The 11805-nt window shown below is 39.1% G+C and overlaps 1 long non-coding RNA gene and 1 other non-coding gene across 2 annotated transcripts; one reads left to right on the plus strand and one right to left on the minus strand.

Moving 5' to 3' along the window:
- Positions 1-2710: 2710 nt before the first annotated feature.
- Positions 2711-2817, minus strand: LOC113715284 (small nucleolar RNA R71). The gene has a single exon (XR_003453920.1). It is a non-coding gene; the product is annotated as a small nucleolar RNA R71 (small nucleolar RNA).
- Positions 2818-5954: 3137 nt separating this feature from the next.
- Positions 5955-7000, plus strand: LOC140014015 (uncharacterized). Its single transcript, XR_011820868.1, has 2 exons — positions 5955-6032; positions 6703-7000. It is a non-coding gene; the product is annotated as an uncharacterized lncRNA (long non-coding RNA).
- The last annotated feature ends 4805 nt before the right edge of the window (positions 7001-11805 follow it).

Raw genomic sequence — 11805 nt, forward strand, 5'->3', positions numbered from 1 at the left:
TTTTTCCGAACTTTTCGCACTAGTGGGTCCCACGTCCAATATATATTCTTAATTTTCTAAAAATTCTCCAATACTAGAAAAATTATCTAAAAACTATAATTACTCATAAAATTCACCAGAAAAATATTCCTAAGCCAGAAAATGCAGAAAACATGCAATTAAGGGGAAATAAACCGTAGGAAAAATATTAGGGTTTTACGGGTTCTCACAATCAGAGCTGCTTCACGTGGTCTTTGCCTGGAGTGAGTTTAGGGCAAGTGGTGATATGGTCCCGCTTATGTGAATAAGTGTAAAGGACTAAGTGCTATTTTTGGACGTAAACTATGAATCGTGCCTATTATAAGTGGAAATCCCTTATCATGGATAGATATGTACGTCAGGTAGGAATCTCTAGTAGGGGTGATTTACTCTTGGAACCGGCTGACTCGAGATGTGAATTATCTTATTATGGATTCTTGTACTTGAGTACTAAATAGTGGAGAGCACTAGAATAAGGGTCTGTATCTTGATTGCACTTGAGATAAGCTTGTGGTTGATAGGGTATTATTTGTTAGCAATTTTATTATTAATTTTCCCTTTTGTCCCTGTCAAATATTGTGTTAATTGTCGATATCTACTTATATTTGGTATCTGGAATTAATTTCAGGGATTAGAGCAGAAAACTACAAAAAGGAGGCACTTTCTGAAGCAAATTACTTCACAAATGGGAGTCTTCTGCAAAGGTCCCTCAACGTGGCCCACAAGAGAGAAAACAAACAGATTGAGCTGATGAAGAGAGGGCCATGAGAGCCCTAGGAGCCGAGGAAACAAAAAGGAAATTGAGCCGCATCTTTTGTATTCCCTTTTTTGGCTTTCAATTTCGGTGGGGACCACGGGGTAGAAAGCATTGAGTCATTGGCTTTTGGCCTTTAAGGGGGAGTCGTACAGAGGCCAGGGACATCTCTTTTGGGACGGCTCTAGTTTTTAGCTTTTAGTATAGTTTTTAGTTTTCTTTCTTCTTACTGGCCTTTAACGCATTCCAGATGTTTGACAATATTTTCCAACGGGAAGAATATCTTTTATTCCTTGCTTTCTAGTAAAAAATGCAATGTTTTTTCAATCAATTAATTTGCGTGAAGATTTAATTATGCGGCGTGGCTAAACCTTTCATCTAGTCAAGGATCAATTCAACGGTGTAGTCCCGAAAATCTGTGAGATCTAATTAGTTTTCACGCGTCTCTCAATTTATTAATATTTGCATGTTGTCTGCTTTAATTTTCATGGAATTATTTTATTGATTGGATGTCAAGGGTCCGATGTTTAATGTGATTTATTAATCTCTTGTCAAGTTAGCCAATTAAATCCGTAATTGTTTGATTGATTAATATTAGTGGCAACTGGCGTGTTTACACACTAAGGGAACATGCAATCTAATTTAAATAACTCTCGCAGCGTGTTATTGATTGGGGTTAGATTTTTCTAGTCATTAATGCAATTGAAAAATTAATTCCTACGGTCGTACCTAGAAGTATTTTCTGGTTAGGGGTAATCAATGGTTGTACCTTGGTTATCAATAAATTAAGAAAATATTGATCGTTAGAGTCCTTCGCCGACTATAACTAGCCTATTAATAAATTAAGTGAACCTCCCTTGCATTAATGATCGGGTAAGTGGACTCTGTCTAAGAAGTTGTATCCTTAGTTGGAATTTATCTATTCTTGATTTAATTTCTGCTGCATTTGTGCTAGTTAATTATTCATTTTTAGTTTAATTGTTTAATTATTTTTAGTTTCATTCCGATAAAATTTCCCTTTATCAATTGAAATTTAAAAGAGACAAATATCTCCAATCCCTGAGGAAACGACCCTACTTGCCACTGTCTACTATTTAATAATTTTTGTCAACTACTTAATTCTGGTATATCGGATTAAGCAAACTCTTCGAGAACAGGGTGAATCAAGTAACCCATTGCACACCTAAAGTCTCTGCTCCGGTACCTAGGATTAATTATAGACTGATTTTAGTGGTATGTAGGTTTTTATTATTATTATTGCGCATGCTTGACACCCTGTCAATTTTTGGCACCGTTGCCAGGGACTGACGTTAAGTATTTGTTTCTTATTAATCTTAATTTTATTCAAATTTTCTGATATTTTTCTAGTTTATGCCTCGATCTTCTCGTATAGGCGAATTAATTTTCGATCCTGAAGTAGAGAAGAGTGCGCGTAGAATGAGGAAAGAAACCAGACAGCTCAGAGAGGAGCATTCCAGTGCTGCATCCCAGAGACCTGAGCCAGAAGTTGAACCAACAGATTCATCTGGTGACACTTCGAGTGACTCGGATCAAGAGGAAATCACCATGGTAAATGCACAAATACTAAGGAAGTTGGCTGCTTCTAATTTAAATCAGCAACCTTTGTGCATTACTTTTTCAAATTTAAATGATAACACATTTTTGGAGTTAAAATCTGGCCTAATTCATCTCTTACCATCTTTCCATGGTTTACCAGGTGAGGAGCCCTACAAGCACTTGCAAGAGTTCGACGTCGTCTGCAACAGTATGAAACCCTCGGGAATTACTGATGAACAGATAAAAATGAGGGTCTTTCCCTTCTCTTTGAAAGATTCCGCGAAAGATTGGTTGAACTACCTACCACCAGGTAGTATCACCATGTGAGACCAATTGAAGAAAATTTTTTTAAACAAGTACCTTCCGGCATGTCGAGCTGCGAGTTTAAAGAAGGAAATCTGTGGTATCAAACAACACCCAGGTGAGTCTCTCTATGAGTATTGGGAGAGGTTTAAGAAACTATGTAACAAATGCCCTCAACATCAAATAAGTGAGCAACTGCTCATCCAATATTTCTATGAGGGGTACTTTTCAGAGACAGGAGTATAATCGATGCTACAAGTGGAAGAGCGTTAGTGAATAAGACTCCTCGGGCAGTATGTGTGAAGACCCGAAAAATTTCTTATTTTTTTCGAATATTAATGGTTTCATTAAGTATTTATCCACATGTTTTCCCCAAATAATTTATTACGACCATTTTAAATCCATTCGTATGGAATAATGTCTTCATTGTGTTTTTAAAATGTCCCGTTAACAATTTCAATTTTCGGAAGGATTGTTTAAGTACGAGATAGTGAACACGAGTGTTTCGAGGTGATATTATATTCGAGAGTACGATTATCCTGGGGAAATTAAGAACGGACAATAGCAGATTAAGAAAAGTTAATCGAGAATTAAAGGTGAATAAGTTCTAAGTGAGCATATACTACTCACGCGTGGATAGTTTTCCAAAAGACGTATGGATACAAATTTATTGGAGATTTGAGGAGTTAATACTCGACTCATGTGAGGACTCGTAAAAACTATTATTTTATTTAAACCTAATTTATGGCTTAATAAATGATTTAATTGGATTTTTGCCACGAGGAATATTTTCTAGTCTTATTAGACCTAAATACATGGTAATATAACTTCGTTATATTTTTAAAATGATTCGTTTCAAAAATTAATTTCCTAGAGCGCGTTTAGTAAAAATAGTGAATAGTGCTTGGAGATTTTAACCGCGTAGGAGCACAGTGAACTTGAAATATTGGAGACTTGTACTACGGTCCTAAAATAGGTAATATTATGAATAAATACTCAAGTGATAGTTAGTAGTGCAATCGTTATAAGAATTTTTCGGAGGTTTCGCGTTATAGCGTTAAAATCGACGGTACGCGTTAAAATAGTGAATAGTGTTTGAGGGACTTTAGACTCTTATTTCGGGACAATTAAGAGTGAATAATATTTACATGAATATAAGTGCATTAGAGGTTTAGTGCACTAGTGAAACAAATGCGAGAGAAATTGAGCCGAATCGCGCCCAAACGCACCCTAGTGAGAGTTGACTTTGGGGAGGATTTTGCACCACACCTTGTGTCTTCCTTAAGAAGCTAAATTTGGACCAAACACTCTCTCTCTTAGTCTCTCTCTTGGCCGAATTCTCTGCAGCAAAAACACAACACAAAGTTGCCATTTTCATCTTCAATTCTAGCACAAAACCTTCATAGATTCACACCAAATTTGAACTACACTTAGCTTGTTGCTTGGAGAGTTCATCTAGCTAGCAAAAGGAGGAGATTTTCACGGTTTCTTGGAGCATCTTGAGGACCGAAATTTCTGGTTTAAAGCAACAAGGAGGTATAACCTCATCCTACACCTTAAGCTTGGTTTATGATGGTAGAAATGCATCCTTAAGCTATTGCATGTGTATGGGTATCTTGATATTGTTGGAAAAATTGAAAAGTGGGCTCTATGGATTCCCACACTTGGGTTGTTGCTGATTTGATGATTGATGGTGGTTATATTGTTGGTTTAGTGGTTAAAATGATGGATTAGTGGTGGGTAATTGATAGAAACTTCATTGGGTGCAAGAAGCAAAAATTTCCGAAAATACCCCTGTTTTGTTCGGCCACTATAAGGCCAATTTTTGGTGAATTATTGGCATGAACCTGATTTTTATATGTTATATTAGATGTGTGAAAATTTTCATTTAAAAATAATAAGGTTTGGTGGGGCAAATGAATTTTTTTGGGGAAACTAGCAAATCTGGAAACTGTTCACGTATGGCTCAGACCAGCGGTGGTGTTTTGGCTATAACTCTGTCCTCGGATGTCGAAATCATGTGCCGTCGGTGGCGTTTGAAACTAGACATCCCAGGCTTTAATTTGAGATAAAATGCACGTTCTGATTCCTTGTGAGTGAGCCGAACCAAGCGTTTTAAGACCACTGTCCTGTTTCTCGGAACTGCTGGAATGGTCTGTAGAGGCAGCAACTTGAGGCTCAATTTCGAGCTGGTTGCTTGCCAAATTTTGTAACGATTTCTTCTGTGAACTTTTAGTCCTATGAATGTATTTTCCAACGCCATAAACCACACTCCATTCCGAGTTAAATTGAATGTGTTGTGACCAAAATAAGAAGACTGCCCTGTTTTGGAAAAACGTAACATTTGGACTGGTTTTGGACAAAAACCGTGAGTGATCTTATTAATTGAAATTTCGAGGCTAAACCATTACCAAAGGTATCATGGTTGTATCTTAGACCTTTATTTCACAAATGAACCATGGTTGGATAGCTTTCTTGGTTAAACAATTTGAATTTGGGAAATGAAAGTCAAAAGGCAGATTGCCTTAGAAATTTTCAGAAACTTTGGATGATTAGTTAACTACCTTCCCGAGGGTATTTTTCCCTGAATTTTGACAGAGAGATACCTTCATATAGTATTGAAATACTACCAATTTTGGTGTCAATCCAAGTTCGTTTCGATACCTAATTAAATTTCTAGAGTTGGAGGTTCAAATCTGGAAAATTCTTCTCCAGTCTTGAATTTTCCCCAACTTTGAGCTACCGTATCTCGGTACTCAAAACTCCGATTCTTGATCCGCTTGCTTTGCTATACACCTCACTTGCAACTCTAATTGGGTTACAAATTTCAGAGGCCGGTTTGCAACGTGTAAATCGTGCCGAATTTTCAAAGTTGGCCGAAATCCAACTTAATGCTGCCTTGAAACCAAGTCTGCACCTTCAAGGCCATTTTTGAGCGCTTTCCACTTCAATTCATGGAAAAGTGTCTTCTAGGAACTTATAGTACCTTCTAAGAGGTTTCCAACGGTATAAAGTTTTCCAATTTTCGACTTGTACCGAGTGAGTTACGATTTTTCAAAGATTCATGATAAAGCTGAAAATTTTCCAATTTCAAAGAAATAGAGTTTTTCAAGAACTCTTTACACTTTTGATATTATCTAAACGTTTTGCCCACGATTTTCATGATAAAAACTCAACTAATATTATACTTCATAAAACGCAAGTTGAACTTCGATTTACGAGTAATTGAGGTTCATTTTTGTGAAATATTCCTTAGATCGTACTAATGTACAATCTTACTTGATAATTGAGATACTTGAGTAATTATCCACCATTAACTGCCAGGCACACAAGGAGACCTTCAAGAGGATCTCACCATGGACACTTGAACTCCAGCGAATAATCTTTATTAAATTGCTCGGTGAGTGTCAAGTGTGTGAATCTTTGATACTTGCTTAATTGTGGTAATTATTAGAGATTTTAAAAATAAGGGCGGGTGTGTACTTTATCGCATCCGTTCTGATTTCAAATGAATGAATGAAATGTATTGAATGAATGAATGAAATGCAATGCTATGTAATGGTTACATATGTCGTTGGAGTGAACCTCCTCGACTTCCAAATGAATGGGGGACGCCCAAACTCATAGGCCGACCTTGAACTCGAGCCGGCAATGGGCTTGGTCGGGAATTTGGGCGAGCCATGATATTATAAGCTCGACCTAATAAGAGGTCCTGCTTGGCATACTCGTAGAGTATCGCCTTATAATAGACTTGTGGGCCCTTGGGGTGTACGGTGGACGGAGGGAAGTAAGTGGTGATTTACGGAAATGGAAATACCGACCCGGTTGACAGGAGGGTCAATGCGGGAAGGTATACGAATGACATCGGCAGAGCGAGTGGAACTTAGCTCCTGAGAGCTACTATATCCTTGGATTGTTTCTGATTATTTTTCCTGCTCAAATGGTACTTTATTGAAATATCACGGTTTTATTTGATAAAGTTGAGATTGCTATTTGAACAATGTGCTTGCATGTGTGTCCTTGGCCTCACGAGTATTTTGCTCACCCTGTAGATTTGTTTTCCTTAACAGGACTGGAAATGGAGTTAACGCGGAGAAATCTCCTTTTGGATATATTTTGTTTTAGGGTTTCAGGTGTATTTTGGCTTGACCCCTTTATGATTGTACTTTGGAAGTTTAATGTATCATTCGGATATCTGTGATGTATATTTTGAAATTTAAGTTGTATTATGAACGCACGACGTGCGGGTGGCAAGCTGATAGGTACCTTGTGATGTGACCATGAAAACTGTCACAGTTGGCATCAGAGCCATATGCTGACAGGTTGGGTAATGGATGGATATTGTTAAGCATGAACGTTTCCGCACTATATGTATTCGTACTAATTTGATTTTGGTATCTAGTATCGCTTTAAGGTTGAACGTTTATTGCTTGAGTCCTAGCGAGAGCTAGGCAGGCGTTCCGCGGATACCCTTTGGTGCGCCTTAGGGAGAAGTGGGGGCGTCACAGTATGGGAGTTGATTGAAGGGATGGCTGAAAATTCATAGCAGTTCAGTTCAAGAGAGGATGTCTCGACCCGTAAGGTGAATGAGGTAGAAACATCCTCCATCTAACAACAAATATCTGAATTGACATCCTTCGTGCAACAGTTAGCTGTGGAAAGTGCCTCACAAGCCAAGGTGTGTGGGGTATGTGCTGCCTTGGGTCATTCTACTGAGATATGCCCATTAATTCAGGAAGAAAGTGCAGAGCAAGTGAACATGGCCGGCCACGCACCTTCGCCAAGAAAGCAGTATGACCCTTACTCAAGCACCTACAATTCTGGTTGGAGAGATCATCCCAACCTCAACTATGGAGTGAATAGGCAGTCCAACTTCATACCAAATAGGCAGCAAGGGTACCAGCAGTAGTACCAGCCTCGCCCACCACCACCATCTTCGAACTCGAGTCCGTCCATATAAGAGATGATGAAACAATTACTTGCGAATCAACAAAAGATGAATTTAGACCTGCAAAGCATGAGGAATCAATTGGGACAAGTACAATCGTTGCAAACTCAAGTGAATCAAATGGCCATCGCGATCAACCGTTTGGAATCCCATGTTCAAGGGAAGTTGCCATCTCAAACTGAGTTGAGCCCGAAAAATGTGAGTGCAATGACCTTGAGAAGTAGCAAGGAGGTCTAAGGACCCGACCCGGTGATACCTAAGGACAAGGATGAAGAACGAATTGAAAAAGAGTTGGAAGAGGAGGGCAGAGATACCAAAGATTTCCAAGGTAACTTCGGACCCAATAATTACAATTAGGACTAATTCACCTCCCTTTCCTAGCAGGTTAGAAAAACCAAAAAAATAGGACAAGGAGAAAGAGGACCTGGAGATCTTTCGCAAGGTGGAAATCAACATTCCCCTACTGGATGCGATCAAGAAAGTACCTCAAAATGCAAGGTTATTGAGAGACTTGTGTGTCAACCGAAAGTGGTTGAAAGGAGATGAGCGAGTGGTAGTAGGGAAAAATGTATCAGCAATCTTACAAAGGAAACTCTCACCGAAATGCGGAGATCCAGGTATGTTCACCATTCCCTGTAGGATAGGTAATACCTTGATTGGGAAGGCTATGTTAAACCTAGGAGATTCGATTAATATGATGCCCAATGATAAGGCAACCCTAGGGGAAGACCCTCTTAGACCCTCCCTACCTTGTAATTATCAGAGTTGGACATTTTCTCCCAATGGAAATTGAACTCGATTGTTCTCATGAACTCAAGACCTCTGACACACAAAGGCAATCAGCAACCTTTTGCAAATAAAGATGGATGAAGAGACACCACGATTAGGGAACAAACTAATCGATAAAGTCAGATTTGAATCCTAAGCAATGAACTCAAGAATTCAAGAGTAAGTTCGATTAAGAACTTGAAAGGAAAATTTCTCACGATTTCTGGTTGTAATATTTTGTCTTTTCATGCATACAATAGGTGCCTTTTATAGGCTAAAACTAGGGCAAATCCGGCCCACATAAACCTGGAATACGAATTTGGTCTGCATAAAGAGCCAACTCTTTAAGGCTTCCCGATAAGGCCCAATAAGTAATAAAATACTCAACGACTAACAACTACTAAACTAGGCAATCTTAAAACAACTACCAACTAAGCTAACAAGTATGAGATCATTCTTTCACTTCAAACATACAAGTGAACAAGTTAACGTCATGGTCTATCAAATCTTCAAACTTAGCTTGCTCCTTGCTTGTATGGTGAATGATCAAGGCTCGTAAAGCTTCTTTCACCTTCTTGGATCTTGATCTTGTCATCAGACCGCCAATGTGGACCAAAAGATCCTTGACCCAAGGTTGAAGTTATTTATTGCACACCCGTATCCGCATCACCCAAGTTTATATATGTTTCTTTGAATTTAGGTCCTTTAAAAGAGACTGGGATAATAATTCAATTGGCTGAACGAACCAATGCATACCTTGACGGGTTGATTGAAGATGTTTTAGTGAAAATTAATGAATTAGTTTTTTCAACCGATTTTTATGTGCTTGATATGAATGATGAACACTCTCATGACCTATCACCATTATTATTAAGCAGACCCTTCTTGAGCACAGCTCGAACCAAAATTGATGTAAATAATGGTACTTTGTCTATGAAATTTGATGACGAGATTGTTCATTTTAACATTTTTGAAACTATGAAATATCTTTCAGAATTGCATGCTGGCTCTGTTTTCTCTATAAATGTTATTGACCCTGCTGTACAAGAAGTTTTTGAAATTGAAGGCAGGGATGAGTTAGAAGTTGCCTTGACCAAGCACTTCGAGTCAAAGATGACGTCTGGAGTAGAGTTGAGTGAAGAACTCAGATGTGTGATTGGAGCGTTGCAAACGTTGCCAATCACAAAAATAAGGTATGATCTCGCACCCATTTTTACACCTGAATCATCTGTGGAGCAGGCGCCTATCTTAGAATTGAAACCTTTGCCGAAATACCTCAAGTATGCATACTTGGGTGAGGGGGAGACACTCCCGGTGATCATCTCCGCGAGTCTATCAAAAGTCCAAGAAGACAATTGATTCGAATTTTGAGGGACCATAAGCAGGCGATAGGATGGACCATTGGCGATATCAAGGGAATTAACCCCACGGTATGTATGCATCAGATTCGACTCGAGAAGGGTGCTAAGCCTGTGCGGTAGGCTCAGAGGAGACTAAATCCCCTCATGATGGAGGTACTAAAGAAAGAGATCCTGAAACTATTAGATGTGGGGATAATCTTTGCAATATCAGATAGCCCCTGGGTGAGTCCAGTACAGGTGGTCCCAAAGAATGCAGGGGTGACGGTGGAGTCAAACCAAGAGAGTGAGCTCGTACCAGTTCGAAAGCCCACCGGGTGGCGGCAGTGTATAGACTATAGGAAGCTAAACGCCATCATGAAAAAGGATCATTTTCCCCTTTCTTTCATTGATCAGATGGTAGAGCGATTAGCAGACCGAGTTTATTATTATTTTTTGGATGGATTTTCAGGTTATTTCTAGATTGCTATCGCACCCGATAACCAGGAGAAGATAACATTCACGTGCCTGTTTGGAACATTTGCATACCGAAGAATGCCATTTGAGCTCTGCAATGCACTTGCTACCTTCCAATAATGCATGGTAAGTATCTTTTTAGAGTATATTGAGAAGATTACTGAGGTCTTTATGGATAATTTCAGTGTGTATGGAGAAAGTTTTGATAACTGTCTGGATAACCTCAAATTAATTGGATAAGGTGTATAGAAGCTAATCTCATGTTTAATTGGGAAAAATGCCACTTTATGGTTGAGCACGGAATAGTTTTGGGTCATGTAGTGTCGTCTAGGGGTATTGAGATTGATAAAGCAAAACTAGATGTTATATCTACTTTACCTTACCTCGCGAGTGTGCGGGAAATGCGTTCTTTCTTGGGTCACGCAGGTTTCTACAGAAGATTTATCAAAGATTTCTCGAAAATTGGAGCATCCCTGTTCCAACTTTTGCAGAAAGAGGTGCTCTTCGAGTTCGATGAAGCATGTAAGAGGGCGATTCATAGGTTAAAGGAGTTATTGACCTCCTCACCTATTATCCAACCTCCTGATTGGAACCTACTATTTGAGATCATGTGTGGTGCCAGCGATTATGCCGTGGGCGCGGTGCTAGATCAAAGAGTAGGAAGGGCAGCCCATGCTATATACTACGCATCTCGAGCCTTGAACGGAGCTCAATTAAACTATTCCACCATTGAAAAGGATCTCTTGGCGGTAGTTTTTGTTTTAGAGAAATTCAGGTCTTATTTGCTATGTGCTAAAGTTATTATTTTCTCTGATCATGCAGCATTGTGATATCTGTTGACCAAGAAAGAGGCAAAACCACGACTTATAAGGTGGATACTGTTGCTACAAGAGTTTGACCTGGAGATCAGATACAAGAAAGAGGCGAAAAATTTAGTAGCTGATCACTTGAGTCGAGTACAAGTCACCGAAGACGACCTCCCGTTGAGAGAAACTTTCCCCGATGAGCATTTATTTTCTGTTAATTTATCCTTGCCTTGGTATGCGGTTATTGTTAATTTTCTAGTCACGGACAAGTTTCCTACAGGATGGCCTAAGGCAAAGAGAGACAAGTTAAGGAGTGATGCAAAGTCTTACATCTGGGATGACCCTTACCTCTGGAAGTGTGGTGCCGACCAAATCATTCGTAAATGTGTAAGTGAAAATGAATTCCAATCTATCTTAGTTTATTGTCACTCTTTTGCGTGTGGAGGTCACTTTGGACCAACGAGGATGGCTTGTAAGGTTCTAGAGAGTGGATTCTATTGGCCGACCCTCTTCAAAGATGCCTACTCATTTTGTAAGTCATGTGATAAGTGTCAATGAGTAGGTAATATTTCTCGTAGGGATCAAATGACCCAAATCCCAATGATTTTTGTTGAGATTTTTGACGTTTGGGGTATTGATTTTATGGGGCCTTTTCCTTCGTCTTATGATTTTCTATATATATTGCTTGCCGTAAACTATGTTTCGAAATAGGTGGAAGCAAAACTCACCCGTACTAATGATTCCAACGTGGTTGCAGAATTTGTCAAATCTAACATTTTTGTTCACTTTGAGATGCCGTGAGTGATTGTAAGTGATCGGGATACTCATTTCTGCAAC

Source organism: Coffea arabica, chromosome 9c (genome assembly GCF_036785885.1).
Source record: "Coffea arabica cultivar ET-39 chromosome 9c, Coffea Arabica ET-39 HiFi, whole genome shotgun sequence".
In the NCBI taxonomy this organism is placed as follows: Eukaryota; Viridiplantae; Streptophyta; class Magnoliopsida; order Gentianales; family Rubiaceae; genus Coffea; species Coffea arabica.